This window comes from Mustelus asterias, chromosome X (assembly GCF_964213995.1).
Source record: "Mustelus asterias chromosome X, sMusAst1.hap1.1, whole genome shotgun sequence".
Lineage (NCBI taxonomy): Eukaryota > Metazoa > Chordata > Chondrichthyes > Carcharhiniformes > Triakidae > Mustelus > Mustelus asterias.
In genome coordinates this window covers 14968490-14996487 of record NC_135834.1, presented here as the reverse complement: position 1 = coordinate 14996487, position 27998 = coordinate 14968490, and the positions used below count along the sequence as shown (strand labels likewise).

The 27998-nt window shown below is 42.7% G+C and overlaps 1 protein-coding gene across 2 annotated transcripts in view; it reads right to left on the bottom strand.

The window, feature by feature from the left end:
• The window catches only part of lima1a (LIM domain and actin binding 1a), a 127644-nt gene extending 121592 nt beyond the window's left edge, over positions 1 to 6052 (bottom strand). Inside the window, exon 1 of one of the 2 annotated variants that reach the window (XM_078200968.1) lies at positions 5854 to 6052. The gene's annotated coding sequence lies outside the window, so the exon portion shown is untranslated. The remainder of the gene's footprint in view (positions 1 to 5853) is intronic. The other variant, XM_078200967.1, reaches the window with a different exon arrangement.
• Positions 6053 to 27998: the final 21946 nt, after the last annotated feature.

Here is a 27998-nt window from a genome sequence, read left to right as displayed (position 1 = left end):
CTTTTGAAGAGTTCCTTTTCAACTGACCAACCAATAATATCCCAGCTCACTGCCTGGCCACTTCTGATGCAAACTCTTTTCTTTTGCATGCCAGGGATATTTGCAGCACTTTTTAGGATTCAGTTCTTTTATTTTCATTTGTACATTTCGGATTGTAGTTTTCATTTTTGTGTCTGCAGCGTTTTTGTGTTTGCCAGCCACCCTGGTCTTATTCAGATGGTACTGCTTCCAGATCAAGGATCACCAGGACCAGTATTTTTTATTATCCAAGAAAATTACAATCGATCCTAACTCTTAAAATATCACAAGAAATTACAAAAGGTCTTCACTGTACTGCTTCCAGGTCGAAGGTAGTCACATTCGTCGTACACTACAGCCAGAACTCCAGCTGCTTAACAATAATGATCTGGTTACTCAGGGATTCAAATTCATTTACACAAAAGCAAAATGCTACTGATACTGAAAATCTGAAATAAAAACAAATTTCTGGAAATATACAGCAGATCTGGCAGCATCCATGGAGAGAGACTTGGAACGATAATTGCCGTTCCTTCACTGTCACTGGGTCAAAATTGTGGAATTTCCTTCCCAACAGCACTGTGGGTGTAATTACACCACATGCACTGTAGTGATGCAAGAAAGCAGCTTACCATTACCTTCTCAAGGGCAATCAAGGATAGACAATAAGTGCTGGCCTAGCTAGCAACACCCACATCCCATGAATGAATTTTTAAACACATTAGGTGGCTGCTTTGCAATTGCAGAATACCTCCATTCAGTCCAGAAACACGAGTCAATTTCCAGTTGTCTAACATCCGCTCTCAGCCCACCCCCCCAACCCTGTAATGTTTCAATTGTTTTTTTTCCCTACTCTCCACCCTTTCACTTGCTTAAAACCTATTGTATTTTGTTAGGATACCAGATCAGAAATCCCAAGGTATGTTATGAAGTCAGATTAGACCCCAACAATTTGCTATTTTGGCATAGTGATGATATGAGGTTTCACTCCAGACGTGATTCTACTGATAAACCAAGGAGCTTTTATCAAAAAAAGTTTTATTTAACAACAGCTTAACTATAACAAATCAACTAGCATAAAATTAGAATGGAATACTTAAACATGACTCCTCTTATGGACTTAAGCCCTCTCTTTAAAATGTCAGCAAAATTCAGGCCCATCTGCTTGTACTTAGATACCCAATTTTGGAGCTTTCAGACAATCTCGAGCGAGAAATATGTCTTGATTCTCTCAAAACCACACTATAACTGCTTGTTTAACAAAAGAAAGGGAAACGGTTTTCCCTGCAAGCTTAGTTCATTTCCATTGACCAAGACAGAGTCATGTGCTTAATCAACCCAATCAAAACTCTACTCAAATCCCCAGGGGAGACCCAAGTAAACACAAATGCATTAATTTAGATTAAACACTCCAGGTCTAAAATGAGTACTTATTCTGTGCGCCCCGCTATCAATTTAAAAAGGTTTTGTTAGACAAACAGATCTGAATTCTAAACATACCCCTTACAAGAAATATATATTTCGTAAAGGCACAGTATCACCACAATTTCTAACTTTTCCCAGTTCTGACAAAAAAGGTTATTTACCCGAAATGTTAACCATTTCTCTCTCCATAGATTCTCCGACCTATTTTCAGCATTGATTTTTATTCCAATGCACTTATTTTGCTGTGCCGTCAAGGAGCGTTTTTATGGGCAGCTGCATTGTCTGGCCCACAGCTAAATGAGCAGTTCACCTATTCCCTGCAGAGATCAGTAAAAGTACACCTCAGCCAGGCAAAGAGAAAAGTTAGAAAAACACAATTGCACTTTTCCAAAAGGAAAAAAAAACAGTTTCCACATGACCAGGACTCTCGGGCACTTTTCAAACACATCAAAACTATAGGGTTGAGTTGGCATAACCATTGGAGAGAGCATGCATGGTCTCTACTAATTTCAATTAAGCTTCTTGGCTTACTTTGTCACAAAGGATGGCAAAAACAAAAACAGTACACCTCAAAAGACTGATCAAAGTATCATTGACATGGGCTGGTTGCTTGTTACACCTGTCAGAAGACATTACATTAGCAGATTGCCTGTGCCATTGCTCATGGAAACTCATACACTCTCTCTTTCAAATCTAGTGTATAACTTGTGAGCTCACGGTCAGGATTTAACACGCCGGTGCAATCGGATAGAAAGAAAAAAGCATATCCATAGAATACCCCAAGTGCCTCACAAGCCATGAAATACTTTTGAAGTGCAGTCACTTTTATGAATCATAGAATCCCTATAGTGCAGGAAACCATTCGGCCCATCGAATCTGCACAGACCACAATCCCACCCAGGCCCTGTCCCCGCGTCCCCACACATTTACCTTGCTAGTCCCCCTGACACCAAGGGGCAATTTAGCATGGCCAATCAACCTAAACCGCACATCTGTGGCATGTGGGAGGAAACCGGAGCACCCGGAGGAAATCTACGCAGACACACAGGGAGAACGAAGGAAAACATGCTGGCCATTTTGCACCCAACCAAGATCCCACAAACAGCAATGTTGGATGTTACTTGAAGGAGATCAAGTAGTCAGAACACCAGGGAAACACCCTACCCTTCTTCCAATAGCACCACGAGATCTTGTACATTTAAGCAGATAGGGCCTCAGTTTAAATGCTTCATTCAAGAGACTGCACCTCCAACAATGGCATTCTGAAAAAAAAGATCGTCAGTCTAAATCACATGCTCGAGTCAAGATTGTTGTGACTTCGAGCCCCAGTCTCGAGAGACAAATACATTACCACCAATGAAAGGCACACTGATCCAAGTTAATTGTGATATAGTGCTGGAATTGTTTCAAAACGATTTTAAAAGAGATTACAGGCGAGTTAATAAACAATTGTGGGAACATAGAAAGGTGGGAGAACGTAGTGATTTCATTTCAGTAGTTTCCATCCACCCCAGACCACACGATAATCCGTGTACCAAAAAAACCTCCTCATATTTCATTGTCTACACACAAACAACCCCACAATTCAAGAAAATTGTACCTCTCACTTCCCAAGTAACAACCTGCCCAGAAGGAAATTTGGAAAGATACATTATTGCACAACAGATTTTTTAAAAATGCTGGTTTTGCAGCACTGTTGCACAACTGAAAAATAAAAACAACAGCTGCTGACAAACTTGAACAAAAGCAACTTTTCAACACTATGAAACAATCTTTGGCAGATCAGCAAATCAAACCTTCCAAGTGTCCAGTAATAACTATTTTGGAGCAACTTGCTGTGCTGTCATACTATCCATTACTCAGACAATTTTGTTTTTTTTCAAAAGCAAGACAGCAACTTCTTCCCTCTATCTACAGATGCATGATTCACATTGTAATTCTCACCCGGCACGTAGATAAAGTGAAGTGTCAGTTGGCAATTCAACTAGGGGAGGGGAAAAATAAAATTTAGTTAAATACAGTTTCATTCCCACCAGACAACCACACATGGGTTTACAGCATGGATCAGTAAAGGAAACACCACTAGTCCAACCCAAAGAATGATCAACTTGCATTTGATTGTCCAGAGGCATCTGGACATTGCAAAGTACCCTAGAAGCAGGGATGTACTGCTGAGACTTTATAAGGCTCTGGTTGTGCTGGCCTTGGAGAGAGTCATCAGTGTAAAGGGATGGCTCTTTAGGATGGTGAGGAGGAGGAGGAATTTCTTTAGCCAGAGGGTCATGAATCTATGGAATTCATTGCCACAGAAGCCTGTGGAGGCCAGGTCATTGAATGCATTTCAGACAAAGATAGATAGGTTCTTCATTGGTAAAGGGACCAAGGGTTACAGGGAAAAAAGTGGGAGAATGGGGTTGAGAAAATCAGCCACGATCGAGTGGTAGAGCAGACTCGACAGGCCGAATTCTGCTCCTATATCTTATGCTTTTAATTAAGTATTTTTGAAGTGTAGTCATTTAAGTGGGCAAATTTGGCTGTCAATTTGAACATAGCAAGATCCCACAGGTAATAAATGCTTGATCTGACCAACCCTTGGTTCGGTGGCGTTAATAAAATATTTTACACTTGGCCAGGACACCCTTGGGTCTTGATATGCCATGTTTATTTTACCCCTCCATCTGAACAGCTAACTAAAGCTTCAGTTTAAATACATTTTAAAAATGGCAACTCTTATCCCAGCAAGGCAGCACTCCCTCCAAGTGTCAGCATGAAGCAAGACTTTAACCCAATGGCACAGGAGGTCAGTTACACTAAAGGTCATGTCAACAGAATAGCCAATGTTTTTGTATTGAATAATCTGGCACCACACACAAAACATCTGGCACAATGCATCCTTAAGCACACAATTCATTAAACTGACGCACCAGGAAAGGTGGAAGTGATTTCCAGCCAACAGTCTACATTTTAATTCAGGTCCACCAGATTTTTTCCATCAGCATAAATTCAAAAGTACAATACATTTTTTTAAACAGCAAATGCTGATGGCATCGCTTGTGGAAAGTAGCTAGAGAATGTTCTGAAGTTGAATTAAGGGCAGCTGGAAAAAAAGCATCAGCTACTGGTGTTTATCCATTAGACCATCAGATTCAGCAGCTCCTCCGATGAGGCCATGCAATATGAAGAGGAGCACCTCCGAGCTCCACAGTATCTAAGTTTTAGAGAAGCTTCTTGGTCAGGCAAATAAAAATAATGTCTGATTAATATCTTAAAATCAACTCATATCTTCCAAGTTGTTTAGACAACTTTTATATCCTTACTGCCTTCTGGCAAGTCCCTGCATCATTTTTTTTTTTAAGTCCATAATATTTTATTAAACATTACAAGTTTCATACAACAGCCATGTAGCACAGCATACTGGCACATAAAGGCATAGAATCAGAACCATACATATAAAAAAGTTCCTGATCTTCATTAGGACACCAGGAAACCTATTGAATGGCAACACCAAGCAATGACCATAAAAATGCTTACCTCTTCAGGTATAAAACATAAAAACACTACTGGTCACACAAAATATAAAAGGAATTAGTCAAATTTATAAAATGGAAAACATTAAGTCTGTATTTAATTCCTTTACTCAGTACTGTATTTTGTTCAAAGTCAATCAATTACATCAGTCAGTAAACAAATACAGAAGCATCTTCTGAATTCGATAAAGGCATTTGAACTTCAAATGTGTTAAGAAAAATAAATTGGATTACATCACATTAAATATTTAGCTGCCGACTACACAATTTATTTCAGTGTATTCCTAATACAAAAAACTGTTGTCTCAATCTCTCTCAAAACTACCAATGCCCACTCTAGAAGTTTGAGAAAGCAAATTTGGATAGAAACAAAGTGAAGGCAAAAGTGCAATTTAAAGTATGGTCAGGATTTCATTTCCAGCAAGTACAAAACAGAATTTTTAAAAAACAGTAAACATCTCACGTATTAAACCACTTGCTTTGGACCTTCTCCCTTTAGAATTATTCAAGAGCTTTTCCAAATCATTTTTAAGTTAATACCCCAATTAAAAAACATCAACGAAAAAAAAAATCTTATAAAATTCTTATCTGAATTGGTGGGGACTCACCTTAACAGGTGGATGCCTGTACACAAATCTGCAGAACTGGGGAGGGAAAGCATACAACAAAACCAGGAAACCAATTCATAAACACCCAGACTCATTTTTTTGAAGTGACTTAATAGACCAAAGTCCTTGAAAGACATCCAGAATGTTCTGCTGACCACAAGTCTAAGAGAGAACGGCTTGACTTTTCACAGCACCTCAGACTACTCAACAACTTTTCAAGAGGAAAACTTATTCAATATCGTGTATCTTTTTTTTCTGGATTTCCTTCTCCTCACCTGTCCGACGCTCTTCGCCCCTGACGGTTTTCCAAATGTCAACGAAAGTTTCTATCGCAGCGAAGAGAAAGCTTTTCTCTCCCACACTCACTGCCCGGCTACCGCACCTGCCTCTGCTGCCCAGTTCCAATTTCCCAGACTGACGGCACTGTCTCGAGATTTTAAGCCACGCACCAGCGAATGACCTCAGCGCGTCAGAACTGGAGCTGAAGTCATCCTTGTTGGTCTTCCGAGCCTGCAGGGGGCGCCCGCAGCCCTCCGACGCCAGCGAACCATCGCCTCGCGCGGATGCGTCGTCCTCTTGAACAACATTTGCAAGACTGGGAGACACGAATGTTCCAGTGTTTACACCACCTGCTGGTTTTCACCAGCAATGCCACGCTTTTTTTTAGAAATTTGCACTTTGTTTCTTAGCAAAGTCATTGGATTGTCCCACGTTCTGAAGAGAGATGATGTGGAGATGCCGGCGTTGGGCTGGGGTGGGCACAGTAAGAAGTCTCACAACGCCAGGCTAAAGTCCAACAGGTTTATTTGGTATCACGAGCTTTCGGAGCGCTGCTCCTTCCTCTCCAGTCACCTGATGAAGGAGCAGTGCTCCAAAAGCTCGTGATACCAAGTAAACCTGTTGGACTTTAGCCTGGTGTTGTGAGACTTCTTACTGTTCTGGAGAGAGATGAAGTGGAGAAGACGTGTTCAAAATCATGAAGGGGTCTCGTCTGGACAGAGAAACCTTTCCCCTCAGTGGAAGGATTCAAAACCAGAGAGCACACCTGGTAATTGGTAAAAGAAGCAATGGAGACATGAGGCTATTCCCCCCTCCCCAGAGTGGTCAGGATGTGAAATACATTGGGTGGGATTTTTCTCACCCACTCCCTGCCACACTAATCATGGCGAGCTGGGGGGGTGGGGGGCAGGGGCAGCATGGCATGGGCTATGCAAAGGTCTGTTGACCTTTGCAGCTGGAAAGTCCCGACCATTGGATGGGATTTTCTCACCCCTCATGCCAGATCTTCCGGTGAGATTTCAACGGCCCCGCAACTGGGTGGAAAATCCCAACAATTGTCTGACAGAGTGGTGGAGGTAGATTCAATCATGGCATTCAAAAGGGAATTGAATAAGCAACTTCTTATAGAAAGCTGGAAAGGAAATAACAGCCTGAATGGCCTCCTTCTATACCATAACCACATTGAATACAGCATAGAAACAGGCCATTTGGCCACTCAGGTTTATACCTCCTCAACCCATACTTCATCTCACCCCATCATCATATCTTTTGACTAATCCTTTCTCCCTCATGTGTTAATCCAACTTCCCGCAAATTATATTGCCTGCTTGCAACATGATACTCAGTTCGTAAATTACAGTTCCATTGAGGTTTAATATTTATTAAATAGTCATAAGTAAGCTTACATTAACACTGCAATGAAGTTACTGTGAAAATCCCTAGTCGCCACACTCCGGCACCTGTTCAGGTACACAGAGGGAGAATTTAGCACGGCCAATCCACCTAACCAGCACGTCTTTCGGACTGTGGGAAGAAACCCATGCAGACACGGGGAGAATGTGCAGACTCTGCAGAGACAATGACCCAAATTGGGAATTGAACCCAGGTCCCTGGACTGTGAGGTAGGATTACTAACCACCGTACCACCCAATGCTTAGTGATAAATGTCTCTCCTGATGTTGGAAGAGTCTAAAACTAGGGGGTCATAGTTTGAGGATAAGGGGTAAACCTTTTAGGACTGAGGTGAAGAGAAATTTCTTCACCGAGGGTGGTGAATGTGTGGAATTCACTACCACAGAAAGTAGTTGAGGCCAAACATGGTATGATTTCAATCAGGAATTAGATATTGCTCTTGGGGCTAAAGGAATCAAGGGATATTTGGGGGGGCAGGATTGGGATATTGAATTTGATGATCAGCCATAATTATAATGAATGGCAGAGCAGGCACGAAGGCCTACTCCTATTTTTATGTTTCTAATACTTACGGAGAAAGGGATAGAGGATGGACCCTGAGCTGGAGGGAGGAAGTTGGATAAAAAGTCCTGAGGGGACAATAACCCTGTTACTGGAATTAGAGAGAGGTGGCAAGGCAGTGATGGAGAGAGAAAGGGTTCCAGGGATTGGGGGTAAGGTGGGAAGGGTGAATCATGGTAGGATTCCAAATGAGAACAACAATCGGAAAGTCAAATCTCAGAACTCAGTGGAGCTTGACAAGGATAGTAATGATAAGATTTCAGGTGAGAACAGAAGACTCCAACATTCTGGATAACTTGTGGTTTAGAAAAATGATTTTAACCAGGCTACTTTCAACAAACACAATCATTGCTTTATTATGAAACAATTTAGCAAGGGGGAGACTGATTCCTGGGGCAGGTGGGGTCAGTACAAACTAGACAGGTTACACCTGGGCAGGACTGGGACTGTTGTCCGAGGGCAGGTATTTGCTCGTGTGATCGAGGAGGATGGGAACCTAAGCAGGGTGACAAGGGAAAGAGAAACAAGGGCAGGAACAAAAGAACAGTGAAATGCAAATACAGTAGACAGGATAATCAAGGGTGAGGGGCAAATAGAGCCACAATAAAAAAAAAGTTAGGATGATTATAAATGGCAAAACACAAGACTAAAGGCTTTGCATCTTAATACACAAAGCATTTGGAATAACGTAGCTGACTGACGGCACAAATCAAGGTAAATAGATACGAATATGATCTCTTGCAAAAGGAGATCAAAACTGGGAATTTGATATCCAGGGATATTTGACCTTTGGAAAGACAGGAAGGAAGGAAAAGGTGGGGTAGCACTGTTAAGAGATGAAATGAGGTCAGTTGAGAGAGACAATCTAGGCTCAGATGACCGAGTCCATTTGGGTGGAGGTAAAAAACAGCAAGGAAAAGACGACATTGGTAGGAATAGTGTATAGACCCCCCCCCAAACAGTAATCATGTTGTAGGAAAGGGTTTAAAATCAGCAAATAGGAGCATGTAAAGAGAATAGAGCAATAATTATGGATGACTTTAATCTTCATGTTGATTCAGTTAATCAAGTTGGGAAGGGTAGCTACGACAAATTCAGAGTGCATTAGGGGTAGGTTCCTACAGCAATATGTCATGGAGCCAACCAGGGAGCATGCTAACTTGGGATCTTATAATGGATAATGAGGCAGGTTTAATAAAAGACTTCAAGAGTAAAAGATCCCCTAGGAAGTAGCGATCAAAATATGATAGAATTTGATATTCAGTTAGAGTGAGAAACTTGGGTCTGAAACAACTGTTTAACTTAATGAAGATAGAGTTAGGTAAAGTAGACTGGGTGGATAGATTAGCAGGAAAGGTTGTAAGCAAGCAGCAGGAAACATTTAAGGAGGTAACTCATGACTCTCAGCAAAAATATATCCCAGCAAGGAGGAACAATTCTAAGAGGAATAAACCAACTGTGGCTAACCGAGTTAAGGAGTGTATCAAGTTGAAAAAAAAAGCATATAAAAGGAGGCAAAAGTCACTGATAGCCCCGAAGACTGGGATAAATTCAGAATCCAATGAAGGATGACTAAAAAGATGAGAGAAAATAAACTATGAGGGCAAATTAGCAAGGAATATAAAAACTGACAATGAGAGCTTCTTTAAACATGAGGAAGAGAGGTCAAAGTGAACAAAGGCCCCTTAGAAAGTGATTCTGGGGAGATAGTTATGGTGCAAAAGGAAATAGCAGAGGAGTTAAATAGATATTTTGCATCAGTCTTTATGGCAGAAGATACTTTGAACATCCCATTAATACTAAGAAATACAGGGAGGAATTAAGAATCATCACTAGAGAAGTAGTATTAGACAAACTAATGGGCTAAAGACAGATAAATCCCCTGGCCCTGATGGCTTGCATCTTTGGATCCTAAAAGTAGCTACAAAGATAGTGGATACATTGGTTGTAATTTTCCAAAAATCTTTGGATTCTGGAGAAATGCCAGAGGATTGGAAAACTACCAATGTGACCCATCTATTCAAAGAGGGTGGGAGGCAAAAAGCAGGTAACTATAGGCTGATTAGCTTAACATCTATTGTTGGAATTAAGTAAGTAATAGCAACACATTTAGAAAATCAGAATCTAATCAAGCAGAGTCAGCATGGCTTTGTGAAAAGGAATTAATGTCTGACTATTAGAGTTTTGAGGAAGTGTTAACCAGAGTGAGAACCAGTAAATGTTTTGTATTTGGACTTCCAGAAGGCATTTGACAAGTTACCTCACAAAAGGTTAAGTCGTAAGATAAGAGCCCATGGTGATGGAGGTGGTATATTGGCATGGATAGAGAATTGGCTAACAGGGATAAGGAGTTCTTTTTCAGGTTGGCTATCTGATAACAGCTAACAACTAGAAGAAGTTTTTTCACTTTGCTTTCATTTTTGAACCTACAGCCACCTTTTTGCCCAAATCACTGCCTCATGGGCAGAACACAGCTAAAACCAGGAAAAGAAAAATCAGAAAGAGCTGTCACGCAGTAACCAATGACCAGCTAAGGTAGAGGCCACTAAAGATACTGCAACTCAGACAAATTAACTCTTAAGAGCTAGAGGAAACTTGGATTGCTACCAAAAAGCATTAAAAATCCTTCTAAAAGCTAAGAGATAACCACACCATTCCCAATACTCAATTGGAAAGCAATGGATCTCCTATCAGTGTTTCCTTTCTCCCAACAATGTGTCAACTGTGTTTTCTGGACCTCAATAATGCAAAACCAGGCCATTAAAACTGCTATAGGCAACGAAGGCCTTTGCAGTCTGAACACATCAGGTCTATGCAACAGCTATCTTAAGCATCCAGCTAAAATATGGTCAATACTGGAAGATCAAAGTGAAGTTCAATTCAGAATGTACCATCTGGCATTCATGTCCATTTGGCAGCAGAGGGCATTGACCACTTCATACGTAGATGCAGCGTGTTCAGGGCATGATTGTGACTTCACAGCAGTGGAGCTGACCAACATTATAATTGAGCTTGTAGATAGCATCTACCCCAATGGAGGTGTTCCAAAAAGATCTCTTGGACAAACGAAAAGGTTACACAGTGGAAGCACTAGACGAGACATCACAAAGAGGCGGCTGAAAACAATCCCTGTCTCCAGATCTGGCTGTAAAAGAGCTGAAGTAAAGAACCAAAATCTGTAAGTATTGTTTATATTTTATTGAAGCAAAAAACAGTTACAGAAATAAAAATGGAACAAAGAGCACAACATTTGAGGCAGAACAATTGTTCCAACAAACTCCTTACCCCTGCTGAAAGAAATTAAACTTGTTTGGAGATGTAGCAAGGGCTAAGGTCATTTGTCTGAAAATATGATTCAGGTGAGATGGAAAGGCTTTGGTGGTATCTGCAGGCTCTCTCCTACAATACTAATCTGTGTCTTCGCCAACATCTGCCTGAAAGAATTCTTTCTGGTAACGAAATTGAAATCTTGATTAAACATATTTACACAAAACTGCAGGGAGAAGAAACAATTGAGTCTTTACAAATCTTTAAAAGGTTCCAGTTATAAAATGAAGAAAATTGGAGGTCTGTGGTGGCTCTATTAGTAATTGCGCCATTATGTATGGTACTGAACAAGGCTGACACTCAAAGTCAAAAGTCTCAAGATGAATACCCTAAGTTCCCCATTGCCAATCAGCCTGCTAAAGTTCAGGGGGTTAATTGGACCTTGTATGCCTGTTTTATGGGTATAATATAGGTGTAACGTAGACCAAGTTTGGAAATCATCTTCCTGCAATGCAAGAACATTTGAAAGACCTGCTATTGGTTGAGGCTTTTTTCAGCACCTTGGCAACTGCCTAAAGTGGGTGGGTAGCAAGAGCAAGATAGAGTTGGGTCCAGCAACCCCAGAAATAAAATGCAGGTGACCACAAGCAGCCAAGTGCTGAGGCGGGCTGAATTAAAAGGTTCCAGAAGGATCTCTGTTGTGTTAGAAGATAGCCCTCACCTCAAATCCCTCAGCCCCTACCAACCCCATGGGCCTTATACACTCCAGGCCAACTTCTGCACCCCCAACCCATGGCTCCTTATGCCAATTCATGCCTCCCAACCCTCATGGTCCTTTTGTACTCCCCATGCCAACTCATCCAGTATCCACCCTGGGCAGATCTCCAGAGCCATATGGAGATAAGTTCTAAAAATAGAATGTAACTCCCACTGTACAGACATGATAGTAAAGAAAATCCCATCCATGAAAGTGCATTCAAAACTTTTTTTAAAATTCCAAGTGCTTAATCTCTTATGAAAACACTTCAATTCATACCTCAAATCAAAGACAATTAATCCTTTAATAGATTCTTCAACCTGCAAAGTCAACTGGGAACTCACAATTCCCCCACCAAGATTATATCTTTTGGAAATCAGTCAAGCATTCAAAGAACCCTTAGGGAAGTGTCAACAAACAACTATTGAAACCACTAAAACAGATCCTACACCATCTGCCCTGTCAATCTAACCAATGAAGTTTAAAAAAAAATTCTCATTGACACTTGAAGTTTTTCTCTTCATTTTTAAATAGCTAAGGATTTATATAACTTCCAACTAAACAGACCTTATCTATCCTCAAATACCATTTACATCTACTCCATAAATTTGTGGCTTCCACACTGTAGGTTAAGGCCATTGTCAGCACTGAATTCAAAAGCTCTGCTGAGATCAGGTTTCCCTTGAGTGCAAATCACGTTGTCCTTTTTCCCATTCTATATTTTAAAAAATTGATCTGTTGGAAATGGAGGCAGGGCTTCCACATCTAAATCCCTCCTGCAATTTTTGAAGGTCTGGGAGTCTTCACAACTGCAAAAACCCAGCCCTTAATGTCTGACTTAAGCCAAAATTGATGTGAGAATTAGAGCAGACACTGGGTCTGGTCCATTCAGAATGTTTAAGTTGCAACCTAAAAGTAACTGCCAATAAGTTATTTTAATAAATGTTTCTGTGGAGTCAAGAGGAGCAGGGGTGATCCTCACACTCTACAGTTCTTGTGGTCATCCCATTCGCCATATTACCACTCCACCTTCCCACATCCTGGGATTTATAACAGGGCCACTCTCTGCAAAGCCTTTCAAAAACTCACGTTCACCAATTTCTATGCCTCATTCTCTAGGCTACCTCTGTGAGAGATAAGAAGACTGATGGTTGGTGGAGTTATACTTCTCCATGTTAAACTCCTGATAGCCAGTTGGTGAAGGAATGAGCCAGTCTTCTACCTGGAATAGACTTATTCACAGAGTGTATAGAACATAGAACATTACAGCGCAGTACAGGCCCTTCGGCCCTCGATGTTGCGCCGACCAGTGGAACCAATCTAAAGCCCTCTAATCTACACTATTCCAATATCATCCATATGTTTATCCAATAACCATTTGAATGCTCTTAATGTTGACGAGTCCACTACTGCTGCAGGCAGGGCATTCCACGCCCTTACTACTCTCTGAGTAAAGAACCTACCTCTAACATCTGTCCTATATCTATCACCCCTCAATTTAAAGCTATGTCCCCTCATGCTAGCCATCACCATCCGAGGAAAAAGGCTCTCACTATCCACCCTATCTAATCTTCTGATCATCTTGTATGCCTCTATTAAGTCACCTCTTAACCTTCTTCTCTCTAACGAAAACAACCTCAAGCCCCTCAGCCTTTCCTCATACGATTTTCCCACCATACCAGGCAACATCCTGGTAAATCTCCTCTGCACCCTTTCCAACACTTCCACATCTTTCCTATAAAATGGCGACCAGAACTGTACGCAATACTCCAAATGTCTCCAATCTCTACACTTGTGTCAGTTTCTCCTTATATGTGGTCAAGTAACCATTCAATCAGTGCCCCCACCTGTACGTACTTAACCTCAATTGATACAATTAACACTGTATGCATCATTGTTTTCAGGAGAGGCTGGGAGGAAATTGAATGGGACTGAAAAGGAAAATCAGGTAAAGGAACTTCAGCCAGCGGTTTCCAAACGGTGAATCGTAACTCCAATTGGAGTTGCAGTAATAGCAAATGGGGTCACAAATGTTTTTGGTAATTAGTTATATTAACATGTAGAATAAAAAACAACTTTCTTTTGTTGAAAAAGTTGTTTCCTGCACTGAAATTGACAGGATCTTTGACACTGATGAATAATTATAAATCAGCCACTTGTAGCCAGTGTTTCATTTCTTACTCAGAGTTTGACTTCAATCTGCTTGGTTCCAGCCAATTACTGCTCAGTGATCTCTGACAGAGTGGCCTAAGAGAGTGCTGCAGCAGAGTAAAGAAGTCTCATTGTGACAGGCCTGGCCCTGTGGCTTTGAGCAAGATACATCGCTACCAGAAATCCAGTGACCTGCCCATCTGCAAAATGCCTGCCCAACACCTGATGTGAGAGATCACTCAAGGATTCTAGCCAGACCCTGTGTTTCCAGAGCTCGACCATCGTGGCTTTACTGGAAGCCAATGAGGCTTACCTGGTGGAGCTCTTTGTGGACACCAATCTGTGCACCATCCATGCCGAGCAAGTCACCATCATGCCCAAAAACATACAGCAGGCCAAGTGCAACAATGACTCTTAACAACCAGCAAGTCACCAAAGGAAAGAACTGCGATCTGTAACCTGTGATCTCTATTTTGTTCTAGCAGTACCTTAGAACTTTCATTAAAGGAGTGCAAGTCTGATATCCAATCCAGAATTCATAAAACAGCCTCTTAGATGCCGGGTTCACATGCTTTCTTTGAGTAATACATAGTGCTGCTAATTTAGAAATAATTTTTGATTTCAGACACACTTTATTCACTATTACCTAGAAGGGGATATGTTAGCAGAAGGGGTCAGGAAACAAATGCGATTAGGGGGCGCAGAGGTTATTGAGAATTTACTTTTTTAGATTGATGGGAAAGGGGGTGTGGGTTCAGGTTGTATCTGTTGAGGGTGCCTCCTTTGGATTGATACTGCACGACTGGTTTCCCTGTAGACTTTGGCAGCAGTGGGTTGTTGGGTGGCATGGCGGTTGGATCAGTTGATTGGGGCACTGGGGGATGGGGAGCAATTTGCTGGGTTGTTTGGATGAGAGAAGTTTGTGGCTTGGTCACTGAGGGTCTGGGATTTTCATCACAGATTTTCATATTTATATAATTTATTACCAGTATATCATAGAAATCATAGAAATCATAGAAACCCTACAGTGCAGAAACAGGCCATTCGGCCCATCGAGTCTGCACCGACCACAATCCCACCCAGGCCCTACCCCCATATCCCTACACATTTACCCGCTAATCCCTCTAACCTACGCATCTCAGGACACTAAGGGGCAATTTTGTAGCATGGCCAATCAACCTAACCCGCACATCTTTGGACTGTGGGAGGAAACCGGAGCACCCGGAGGAAACCCATGCAGACACGAGGAGAATGTGCAAACTCCACACAGTACCTTAGAATATGTTGATTGATAAATGCAAACTTTAATAACTATATACTGAATGTTATTATGATGCTTTATTGCTGTTCTCTTTTTGTTGATGTCTGAGGTCGTGTTAATTTCCAAGTGTTAAAATGTGATCACATTGGAAAATAGTTTGGGAAGCACTGACTTAGGCAAAGGACCCTTTAGCTTTCTTTATCAGCCCAGATTATTGCCATGTACATCCCCCAAACCATTGCCATGTACATGGCCCCAGACTATTTCATCCTTTAGATTATTGCCATGCACAAACCCCCCAATTTAGTTATCAAACAGGACAAAGGGAAAGTAAAAAGTATCAACACTTTAGCACTGAAACTGCTGTGAATGAACATAAAATTATCACTTTCAATTTCTTTCAAGTATGAGATAGAGAACAGGATCTAGGGAGTGGATGAACAGGATAACAAACAATAACAATGGACTTCTTACCTGTCCATTGTCACTAATTTAGGAGTCCCTGGAAATGAAGCTGGAATACCAGAGTTCTTCTTGGCAATTGGAAAACTCCCATCTACAATGTTTGTGGACCACATGTGGGAGTTGCTAACAAAGGATAAGATTTGTTATTAATGGAGTACAACATTTGACATTTAATCAGCCAGTGATTGTAAGAACATAAACAGCAGCAGGAGCAGGAGTAGGCCATAAGTCTCATCCCATTAGAACTGCTGCTCCACTGGTGTCCTTCAATCACAGAGCCTCTTGAACCAACCTGCACATGGAGATCACTGGAGATTTAGCCCAAAGATTTCTCGTCCCACCCACCACGGGAATTGTAGCAGGCAAGACAGAAAATTAGGCAGACTATTGAAAGGTCTGTTGAGCTCGGGCAAGATTTTTCGGTCTTGGGGTACGTACGCACAGCCAGAAAATCCTGCTCATGGTCTCACAAAATCATAATACGTGCACAGTGATCCAGACTGGGGAACAAGGAGACAGACTGACTAACTGTGAAGAGCTTCTGGCCATGATTGAATAGTGGAGCTTTCGAAATGGATAGATATTTTGTGACTTTGCAAGCTGTTCGCAACCTCCAATATACTATATAAACATAAGCTGAGCTTTCAACCCTCTCTCTTCTCTCTGATAACCTACTTCTACTTGCTATAATATTGCCAGGTTTCACCTCTGCCTCAGCCCATCTACTGCTGAAACCTTTGTCCATCCCTTTATTTCACTGCCAGGCTCAATTATTCCATTGCTGTTCTGAATGCCGTCCCATCTTCCACTCTCCATAAACTTGAGATCACCAAGAACTCTGCTGCCCATATCCCTCTTCCACTATCCCTCTTCACCCATCACCCTGGGGCTTGCTGACCTAATTGGATCCTGGTCCAGCAGCACCTCAACTCCATATATCCCAATCGCTCCATGGCCTTTTTTTATTCACTTATGGGATGTGGGTGTCCCTGGCTAGACTAGCATTTATTGCCCATCACTAGTTGCTCTTGAGAAGGTGGTGGAAGGTTAAGCTTGCATAATTCTGAGACTCTTCATGGTCTATTGTGAGAACTTCTACTTTCTCTTACCATTCTAGGTTCTTGATTTTCATTTCAGCTATTTCATTTTTCAACAACTCAGTGATTCTCAGTAAATTTGAGACATCCAGTGCTTTTCCTTCTATTTCCTTGATCTTCAGTGTCAGATTTACATTTTCTGATTTTATTTCTGTCTTCTTTCTCTATCTGCAGCATAGCTTTGTCCTTGTCCTTTATTTTGGTTTCACTGTTGGCTAGGTCTGTCTCGAGCTAAGTCTTAACTTGTTTCAGTTCTGTAAATGACTTTGGTATCCACTCAGCTTGGAATGCTCTCTACCACTTTACCTTAATCAGAGCAAATGGCTCAGCACTGCCACCTGCAACAGCAGTTTGGGTAATGTATCGGCATTTTCAAAAAGATCTATTTCTAAGCCTTCAAACTGATTCTCAGCCTCTTCTTTCCTCTGCATTAAACTCTTCGGCTTGTACATTTAAATCCACTGACATGGTTTTCACCTTGTGGTTTACTTGGGTATTGTCTTTTGCCCTTTCATTGTTTTCTTGGGGTTGCTCACTCCACAACATGAAGATTAAATTCTTGTCAGAGGCTTTTAATATCTCATGAAAGCTAGCTGAGGATTCATCAGTGCCTTGCATTGGGATTATTTCATCATCGAGTTCACCTAATAAATATGAAAACGTATTAACTTGGACTTCCTCTGTTTTCCTACTTAATCTTGTCGTACTCTAGTAACTTAAATTTCTTCTATATGACGTCCAATTTCGCATCTGCTTTAGCCCTTGCATGAGCTCAAATTGGTCTGGTGGTTTTAATTTACCATCCATGGCCATTTTCTAAACAGGGGAGTACAATTTTAATTTATTTTTTCTTCCAAATTGGCACTACAGTAAATGTCCTCTCGATGCTTCTTTCTGCACCCGTTGGCAGGTTCCTACAGTGGTCACGAGCCCAATTCTTTAAATTAATTGATTCGGCAGGAAATGATAAAATTCAGCAGCTTGGGTCAGGGATGGGTTTTCTAAGCATAAAACCTCGATAGGAAGGTGATTTTAGATTCTGGCTGTCGTTTTAAAAACTTTTTTTGAGATCGGTGGTGATATGGTTGGCTAGACCCAGCTGTAGCCCTCTTCCAGCTCCGGTGGTTAAACAATTGGTATGCTCTGCTTAATTAATGCGCTTATTATTTTGAAAAGTCCAGCCTTTAGTGAATAAAACTACCGACCAATATCTTTGCTAGGTGCTGCAAGGTCTTAAAGCGTCTCATCTTACAGCGGATAGAGCCGGGTGGGAAAATCCTGAAAGCTGAACAAGCTGGTTTTTGGCGAGGGTGAAGCACATGCAACCAAGTCCTTGCTCTGACCACCTTCATTGAAAATGGTTTTGAAAATAACCTCAAAACAGGCGCTGTCTTTCTCGATCTCACTGCAGCATCTGGCACACTGGTCTCTTTGTCAAAATCTTAAGAGTCCTCCTTCCTGCGTTAATATTACTCTGAGATAGATGGTTCAGGGTGCACATGGGGGATAAAACAAGTGCCTGGAGGAAACAGTCCAACGGGCTTCCCCAGGGTTTGGTTCTAGCCCAACCCTTTTCAATCTCGATATCAATGCCTCCAATGCTGTCTTAGAAGTTCATCAATGCTAACAATATCTGCTGTGCTTCTCATACTCAGACATTTTCTAAACTAGAGGCAACATTAAAAAATGAGTTGCAAAGCTGGCCAACTACTGTAAGACATGACATCTTTAGCCCAGCAGCAACAAAACAGTCTCTATATAGTTAACTATATTCCACCCCCACAATGCCAGCGCCAAGAGGAACATTCAACATCTCCTTGAATGGCAAGAGACTGAATCACAAACAACATCCCGTTTATCTTGGTGTTAACCATGACCAAATACTGACATACAAAAAACATCTGAGCAAGATAGCAGCAAAGATCAAAAGGCAAAACAACCTCTTCAGCAAACTTGCTGCTCTCCATGGCTCTTCAGACACTAAATCCTTAAGGACTTCAGCTTTTGCCATCGTCTACTCAACTGCAGAGTCCTGTTACAACTCATCCCTTATCAGTCCTGTAGATACCCAGTTTAACACAACAATGCATTTCATCTCGGACATTCACCAATCAACTCAACACCCCTGGCTCCCAGTCCTGAGCAAGCTCCCATCCCCTCGCATAAGGAGGGAGATTGCAACAAGAAAGCTCCTTGAGAAGGTTTACATCAACCCAAGCCTGCCGCTACACAAGAACCTTACCAATCCACCTGCTGTTTGCCTCCCATCACAGCCTGGATGTTTAAGACGACTGTACCAAGGAATAACAGCAGAGGTCCTGTGACAGCAGGAATGGAACAAAGAGGCCACCGTTAAAAAACATTTCCTCATCACAGATCCCACAGCCGACCCAGCTTCGACTTGCCACGCCAACATTGGGCACTCAACCATTTCTGCACTGGCCAAGTCTTTTGTGCAGCAAATTGGCACAAGTGGGTCCTTTCAGGGAACCCAGACTGCCGCTGTGGTACATCCCAATCAATAACTGACAACATTGAAGACTGCCTCCTGACAAAATTCAGCGGAGGGCTCAGAGAGCTCCATTTAGTCACTGCGGAAACTATTGCCTGGCTTTGTGATTACTGCACACACTAAAAAAGTGAATTTTGCTCACCCTTTTTGTGATCTGGCTTAGTCCTTTGACTCTATGTTCGACCTGGTTTGGCTTTTCATGTGCACAGTTTCAAGACGTTCCTTTATTTTTGAAAATATGATTTTTATCTTTAACTGACTTTGAAATGAGACAGAACAAACTACTTAAAAAGGCCACCTTCCAAGGTGAAGATACAAAATAAACAAATCACCCTTTAGGGAGTGCCAAGAGATATTTCCTATAATTCAGACACCCATCAAAACTCGTCACTACCTAAGAGATATTTAAATGCAAACAATGGCTGCCACAGACAGTCCCATCCAAAATCCCTTGGAAATAAACAATGGGTGAAGTATTTAAAACAAGGCTGCAGCCACTTCAGAGAGATTGCAAAGCCTGCTTCGGAAGACAACTTTACGGGAAATCCACCAGTAAACTGAGATCGCATACTACTCGTAACATCTTCTACATCTGACCACATCCACCAAACCAGCCAATCCAAATCGGCTGCAATGTTTAAAATCTATGCCTTGAAGACAATCAAAGGACACTTCGGGGCAGCACGGTGGCACAGTGGTTAGCACTGCTGCCTCACAGCACCAGGATCCCGAGTTCAATTCCAGCCTTGGGTCACTGTCTGTGTGGAGCTTGCACATTCTCCCCGTGTCTGCATGGGTTTCCTCCGGGTGCTCCGGTTTCCTCCCACAGTCCAAAGATGTGTGGGTTAGGTTGATTGGCCATTCGAAATTAACCCAAGTGTCGGGGGACTAGCAGGGTAAATATCCTTCTGCACTGTAGGGATTCTTTTCACTTTTTTGTTCGACTCTGTGGTGTGCGTGTGTGTGTGTGGCGGCCCTTTATGTAACACTGTGAGTGGTACTGTTCTCCAGTGCCACATTAACCCTTGCTAAGCCAAACACACCCTTATACTACACAATTTTTCAAGATCACTGCCCTCCTCCAATTCTGGCCTTTTGTGCATGCCTAAATTGCACATGCCCTATGTAAAGAGCTAATGGGCTATTTTTCCAGTGCTGAATAATATATAGAGATCATGTGATTAAGCAATAACAATGTACTTCAGAAAAAAAAACATTGAATCAAGGGTGGCCTGATTTTATTTTTCTTGAAACTCTGTTGGGTGTTCTGATACATGCAGAGTCACTATTGTTCTGTGTGACTAGGTCTAGTTTCTCCTTTTGAAGTCAGACACTTTTGTTTCAGAGTCAAAAGGTGGAGTCATTGGACTTTTGATTTTGATATCTGGGCCTCTGTTTCAGCATTTATGCATCTAATTACAATCTTTCTTAAATATCTGTGTTGTATTTAACATGAGTGAAAAATAAATGGTACAAAATCTATTTTTGTAATATTCTGTAAACTACATATGTGTATTTGAGGCAAATTACAGCAGAAGTCTTCACTGGCAGAAAGTCGCTGTTGACCTAATTCAGGGCAGCTTCCCCTCAGGATTTCCCAGTCTCTTAAAAATGATCTTTCCTGGTGGCGTAGAGGATTCTTATCAGAATCTCAGTCTTTACCTGCTGCATAGCGTAGCCATGGAGTACAGCATCGCTGAAATGTGCAGGGGCACAATGCATTTTCTTTCATAGTAAATAATGCCATCAATCTGGACTTGACTCTTATTTTTAAAAAAGGAAACTGTATTTATAACAACCTAAATATCCAGTAATTTCTGTTTTACATAAAACACCTCAATGTGTGCCAGTCACATCACTTGAAACTTTTACTAATGTGTAAGTGTGGTATGGGTGTCTGACAAGACCAAGCACACAGGGAGCCATTACAGGCAAAATGTGGAATTCAGAAAATCCATTCTTCCAAAGTATTGTGTGTACACTTACATAAGAACGTAAGGAATAGGAGCAGGTGGAGGCCATCTGTCCCCTTGAGCCTCCTCTGACATTTAAGAAGACCACGGCTAATCTTCTGCCTCAGTTCCACAGTCCTGCCCCACCCCCATGTGATATTGAGCACATTGGGGGCTAGACTTTCTTATAAACTGTAATCTTAAAGCCTGATTTTCCAATGACTTTTGTTTAGTGATGATTATGCATTCCAATTAAAGTCACTTTTTGATGGTAATCTGTTACAGTTGTTGGGGTAATCTGGGTTAGACTAGTATGAACCTGATACTTTTTAATTTTGGCTACATAAATGATAAGAGCAAATATTATCAGTCTTTATTACTGCACCAAAAATCAGGGATTGCCAACAAACTGTGTTAAATAGTGTACACTGGGCACCAAGGAACACAGTTAACAACTGCTACAGGTCATGTTAGTATGTGACTACCACACAATATTTGTTCACGTGTAACAAAGACTGTCTTTTAGCTAGAGTCTGCATGGAGCAGGCTGCATTAAGTCCTACAACTTATATAAAGATGGAAATATAGGTAACATCCTGCAAACATGACCCGATCAGAGGATGCCAGTAATCCCACACTGAGCAGTGCAAATGAAGGCTCAGTAACACTTCTGTTGAAGGGTCATCCAGACTCAAGACATTGGGCCCGATTCTACCATCAAGTTGCGCTCGTTTTCGTGCGCGAAAACTTGGTAAAGTTGGGCGTGAGGCGAGTAGCGCGATCTGTGCCTGTTGCCGCACCGATTCCCCCTTTACCAAGGCCCGAAAATGGCCCCGATCGGGACCGTGCCTGAAACGGGTGCAACGGCCATTTGAATGTATTTGCATACATTTAAATTGACTTAATGGGCTGCACGCCCAACTTTACCGGCACTTCCCCCTTTACCACCACATTCGCCCATCCAGAATCGACGTGAAACGGACATGCTCCACAAAAGTCTGATTCAGGCACTCCAGTTAGTGAGGATGTAAGTGCCGAGCGTCTGATCGCTTTCTGCTTGAGATCAGTGGAGGGAACGGGGGTGGGTGGGTCTGATGGCTCTCTGCTTGAGAAGGTGGGGGGGAAGGGGGAGGGTGGGTCCGATGGCTCTCTGCTTGAGATTGGTGGGGGGGGGGTCCACTGCCACTCTGCCTGAGATCAGTGGGGGGGAAGAGGGGGTCCGCTGCCACTCTGCTTGTGACCGGTGGGGTGCGAAGGGGGGGAGGGGCCCGCGATCAGTCTGGGTGGCAGAGGGAATGGAGGGATAAGGGGGGGTCAGTAATGTTGGGGGGATGGGGCAATGTTTGTGGGGGCCAGGGGGAGGCATTATCCAGTCCGAGAGAGATGTGGCAAGGGAGCCCCATTCTATCCTTTTTTTTGCACATGTGTAGGTGGAGGCGCCGATTGGAGCTGCAGGGTTTCGGGCACGTTAAACGCCACCCACAGGCTTCTGCAGCGCGATTTGGAATCACTGAAATTTTTGCAGGCAGAGTCCGTATGGGGGCGCCTCAGAACGGGTCTAACAGTCGGACCTGAAACACTCCCAGTTTCAAGTCCGCCCAGCACTTAGAAACAAAATGGTAAAATCGGGTCCATTGTCTCTATTCTCTCTCCACAGGTGCTGTCAGATCTGCTGAGATTTTTCCAGCATTTTGTGTTTTTGTTTCAGTAACAGTTTGTCCTCTTTGTCCCTTTCTTGGATTCAATATAGTCAGTGGTTTAGCTTAAGTTCTAGCTTAATCATGTTGTCCTCTTTCCTCCATCAGCCTTACAGTTTGATGACAGTTGTTAAGTCAAGAAAGCAAGGAATAAGAAAACCTATATTTGAAATTACATTTACAATCCTACTCAAGTTTCCCCCATCAGGCAGTGTTGAATTGGCAATCAAATTCTACCAGGAGTGAGCCGAAAATCCTTTTCTGCCCTCTTCTTCTCCTCAGGTCCGCCACCAAGGCAAGGGAGCAAGACAGGAATAAATCATTAACAGCTCTCAAGCAAGTAATCTCAACCTCTGGTTTGGCTGCGCACCCACCAGCTTAATGACCTGATTAATCCTTACTCTTTGGCATCGGTAAATGGATTCATTTACAATTGCTCACTGCAATCACAAGTATTGGATGCTCTTTGGCTAAGTAATGCAGTTAGCTTTCGGTACAATGCAGATCTTCCTCTACAAGAAAAGGGTGACATATTCAGCCACATTTCTTATCAAATGCTTTCTTATATCCTCTCGATGCTATAATTTGCAAAGTAGGGTACATTCACTTTCCTCTCGTTTAGTTTGCAAAGATACTACATACTGCCCATAAAACGGTGGTCTGCTGAATCTGATTCAAAGAGGAAAGCTGAAAACGCCCGGAAAAAACCATGCCAGGAGTCACTATGACCAGGTCATGGGTTCACTTAATGAAGCCATGCGAATCCAAGGTCATTTGTGGTTGTACGATTGCTTTAAGAGCCAGTCACATGATTTGTTCAGTTTCATTTACTACTCTGTACCGGCAAGAGCTTCTAGAGTAAAACTGTTGTGTGTTACTTTAAATCTATCTATGCAAACCATGGCTGGGATTCTCCCAAAAAAACTAAGTGTCCAATGGACGGGAAAACAGGAGAATTTCCCACCTGTTTTTTGGACATACTTAGTCTGTTGAATTTCTGGCACTCTGTGCTCCACAGAGTGCCTCAGGGGAATTCACGCCCATAATGTGGGGGACAGACCCTCATTCCGCTGGAGAGGCCGGAGTCAGCATGCTGAGTGGGCCACTGTGCGTGCGTCGATCTGTCAGTGGGGAGATCAGTGCATGCGCACTGGTTCTCCCCCCCCCCCCCCACCCCCCCACCCACCACCCCCCCACCCACCACCGCCCCCACCCACCACCCCCCCACCCCCCCACCCCCCACCCCCCCATCCCCCACCCATCGCTGGCCTCCCGATCACTGACCTTCCCAATTGGCTCTGCCTGGTGCCCAGTGGGCACTGCCCAAGGGGCACCCCACAGCCCCTGACCTCCCAGGGGGCCTCAGTGGCCTCTGTCTCCACTCGCGGGGTGAGCACGTCTGGTCCCCGTTGGTGGGGAGCAGTTGTACCAGAGCAGCACAACAGACTGGGAGAATCCCAGGCCATATCTTTTTCTTTTTGTGTAAAACCAACACCCCTAACATAGGACATTACAAAAAGTGTCCGAACATACTCTGTTTTTGCCAAAAGAAGGGTGAGGATTATTTAGCATTATTCAGTTGAAATTCTTGAAACTGTAACACTGAACTCGTACCTCATTCCAAGAAAAGCAGAAGAAACACAGTTGCCCTGACCGTGAAGCTGATACGGTCTATTGGATGCTATCAGAAACGTCGGCTGAAGCGGGGATCTGATCTGCTTCCTAGTCTTTGCATTTGGCGGTTTGGCCAGAAATGGACTGAACAAGTGAAGGCCAGTACAGTGTTTAAGCTTTAAAAAGAATATGAATACAATAGTAATCAACTTTTATTTGTGATCTTCGGTTCTCAAGGCAGTGACTATTGCTGGTACATTACACGGTTTCCGGCTACCCTCTGGTTCCCTATCCAAGTAGTCATTTTAATGAACAGCTAGGGCCAGAAGAGGGATAGATAACAATGCATTCTAGCTGCACCTCAATATGATTTCCCTTGCCATCTACACATAAGAACAAGGGTATTTAACCCTTCAATCCTGTTCTGCCATTCTATTAGATCATAATATTAGGTATGATTGTTTAAAGCTTCCAGAATTCCCAACTTAACCTTTTTGCTGCATTGAAGTTACAAAGGAATATCATTGGGGGAATCATTCCCAAATTGTTTACTTCCTTGTAACAGTTTTCACAAGGCTTGGATCTTGGAGGATTCCAGCCAACTGTGGAGGCTGTGTAACTTGGGAATATCCAATTGGGCAGAAAGGGCGAGAATGACTAAAAAACAAGAGACGGTTGCCTCCATAGAACCAACAAGAGTTATTAAAAGCAAAATACTGCGGGTGCTCGAAATAAAAACAGAACATGCTGGATAACCTCAGCAGGTCTGACAGCATCTGCAGAGGGGGAAACAGAGTTAATGCTCCATGTGATCCATATGCAGCATTTTCTGTTTTTATTTTACAACAAAGGTTATTAGTGGGGTTAAAAACGAGAAGCAAAACTCATAAATTAAACAAAGCAGACTGTACTAAATGTACATCATCTTAAAATCAGAACACACCTGATTGAACAAGTCATTCATTCGATTCAAGTGCCTTTGGCGACTCTGATTAACTAGTTGCTGTCTTGCGTCCCAGTGCTGCATGCTGGACTTTACACGTGTTTCAAGTCTGTTGGCAAATCTGTACAGATCCTGAGCAACTGCTTCATCCTTACTGCTAACATCCAACATTCTGCTGTTCAAATAATTTCTTAAAGGAGAAAGAAAGACATAAAGATGAGTAAGTGAATCTGTTGCTTCAGTTTAGGTGCTCCTTTGCCACCATTCTCTGGGGTCTATTCCTCACTCTCACTTTGTGCCACAGTTGGGCTGAAAGGCAGCACTTTATCTTGTCAGTTCCTCCTTTGCCCTTCCTCCTGGCACAGTGACTAAGACCAAACAAACACTCAGAATCACAGAATTACGCAGAAGAGGCCCTTTGGCCCATCGAGTCTGCATGACACGTGTGAAACACCTGACCTCCCACCTAATCCCATATACCAGCACTTGAATGTTATGACGTGCCAAGTGCTCATCCAGGTAATTTTTAAAGGATGTGAGGCAACCTGCCTCCATTACCCTCCCAGGCAGTGCATTCCAGACCATGACCACCTTCTGGGTACAACGGTTTTTCCTTGCATCCCCCTAAACCTCCTGCTCCTCACCTTGAACCTATGTCCCCTCCCTTCAACTAAGGGGAATAGCTGCTCCCTATCCACTCTAGGTCCAGGCCCCTCATAATCTTGTGCACCTTGATCAGGTCGCCCCCCCCCCCGCCCCCCCACCCCGCTCCTCCTCAGTCTTCTCTGCTCCAATGAAAACAACATAAGTCTATCCAACCTCTCTTCGTAACTTAAATGTTCCATCCCAGACAGCATTCTTGTGAATCTCCTCTGCATCCCCTCCAGTGCAATCACATCTTTCCTATAATGTGGTGACCAGAACTGCACACACTACTCCAGCTGTGGCCTCACCAAAGTTCTATACAACTCCAACATGATCTCCCTGCTTTTGTAATCAATGGCTCAATTGATAAAGGCAAGTGTCCCATATGCCTTTTGCACCACCCTACTAACATGCCCTTCCGCCTTCAGAGATCTATGGACAAACACACCAAGGTCCCCTTGTTCCTCAGAACTTCCTTGTGTCATGCCATTCATTGAATACTTGCCAAATTACTCCTTCCAAAGTGTATCACCTCACACTTTTCAGGGTTAAATTCCATCTGCCACTTATCTGACCATTTGACCACCTCGTCTATATCTTCCTGAAGCCCAAGACACTCAGCCTCACTGTTAACCACCCGGCTAATCGTTGTGTTATCTGCAAACTTACTAATCCTTTGTGTCGTTATACAAATGATGAATATTAAGGGACCCAACGCAGATCCCTGTGGTACGCCACTGGACACTGACTAAGCCAATTTTGAATCCACCTTATCAAATTACCCTGTATCCCATGTGCATTTACCTTCTTTATCGGTCTCCCATGTCGGACCTTGTCAAAAGCTTTGCTGAAATCTATGTAGACTACACCAACTGCACTACCCTCATCTACACACCTGGTCACTTCTTCAAAAAAATCAATCAAATTTGTTAGGCATGACCTCCCTCTGACAAAGCGGTGCTGACTATCCCTAATCAAATCTTGCCTCTCCAAGTAGAGATAGATTCTCTCCTTCTGAATTTTCTCCAATAGTTTCCCTACCACTGACGTGAGACTCACTGGTCTGTAGTTCCCTAGTTTATCTATACAACCCTTCTTAAATAACAGAACCACATTAGCTGTTCTCCAATCCTTTGGCACCACCCGCATGGCCAGAGAGGAATTAAAAATTTGGGTCAGAGCCTTTGCAATCTCCTCTCTTGCCTCCCACAGCAGCCTGAAACATAGTTCATCCAGACCTGGAGATCTGTCCACTTTTAAGACTGCCAACACCTCCAATACCTTGTCCTTCCCTATGTCAATTTGCTCAAGAACCTCACAGTCTCTTTCCCAAAGAAATCCAGGGGGAGGTGCTATTAAAATTATTCTCTAAATCCTTTTCCAGACTTTTATTTCTTTTCTCTCCTCATCTCCTAAAGGTGAAAAGCACCCACAGTGGGCTTTAGTCCCAGGTGCCTCCAGTACAACCACAAAGGGCACCACTGAAGCCAATCCTGACCTCAAGCAATCTTCATGCACTTAACACTTCCCAGCAAGATCACTGGAAGCAAGAATCCTTGCTAATTTTGCTCTTCTCCAGCAGAGCAATATCAAGATCCACTGTATCACACACCAGGACCTGTCCTGGCTGAAATCAACTGACTCTGCACATATTGGGAATAAAACATAGGAGCTTCCTTTGCTGTATTGGCTTCGTATTACACATGACAGTACTTCAGAACGTATGAATATAAAAGTCAAAGAGGAAGCCCACACTATCTTAACATGAACTCAATTTTGACATTCTTTGTGTTCTATTATCTTGCC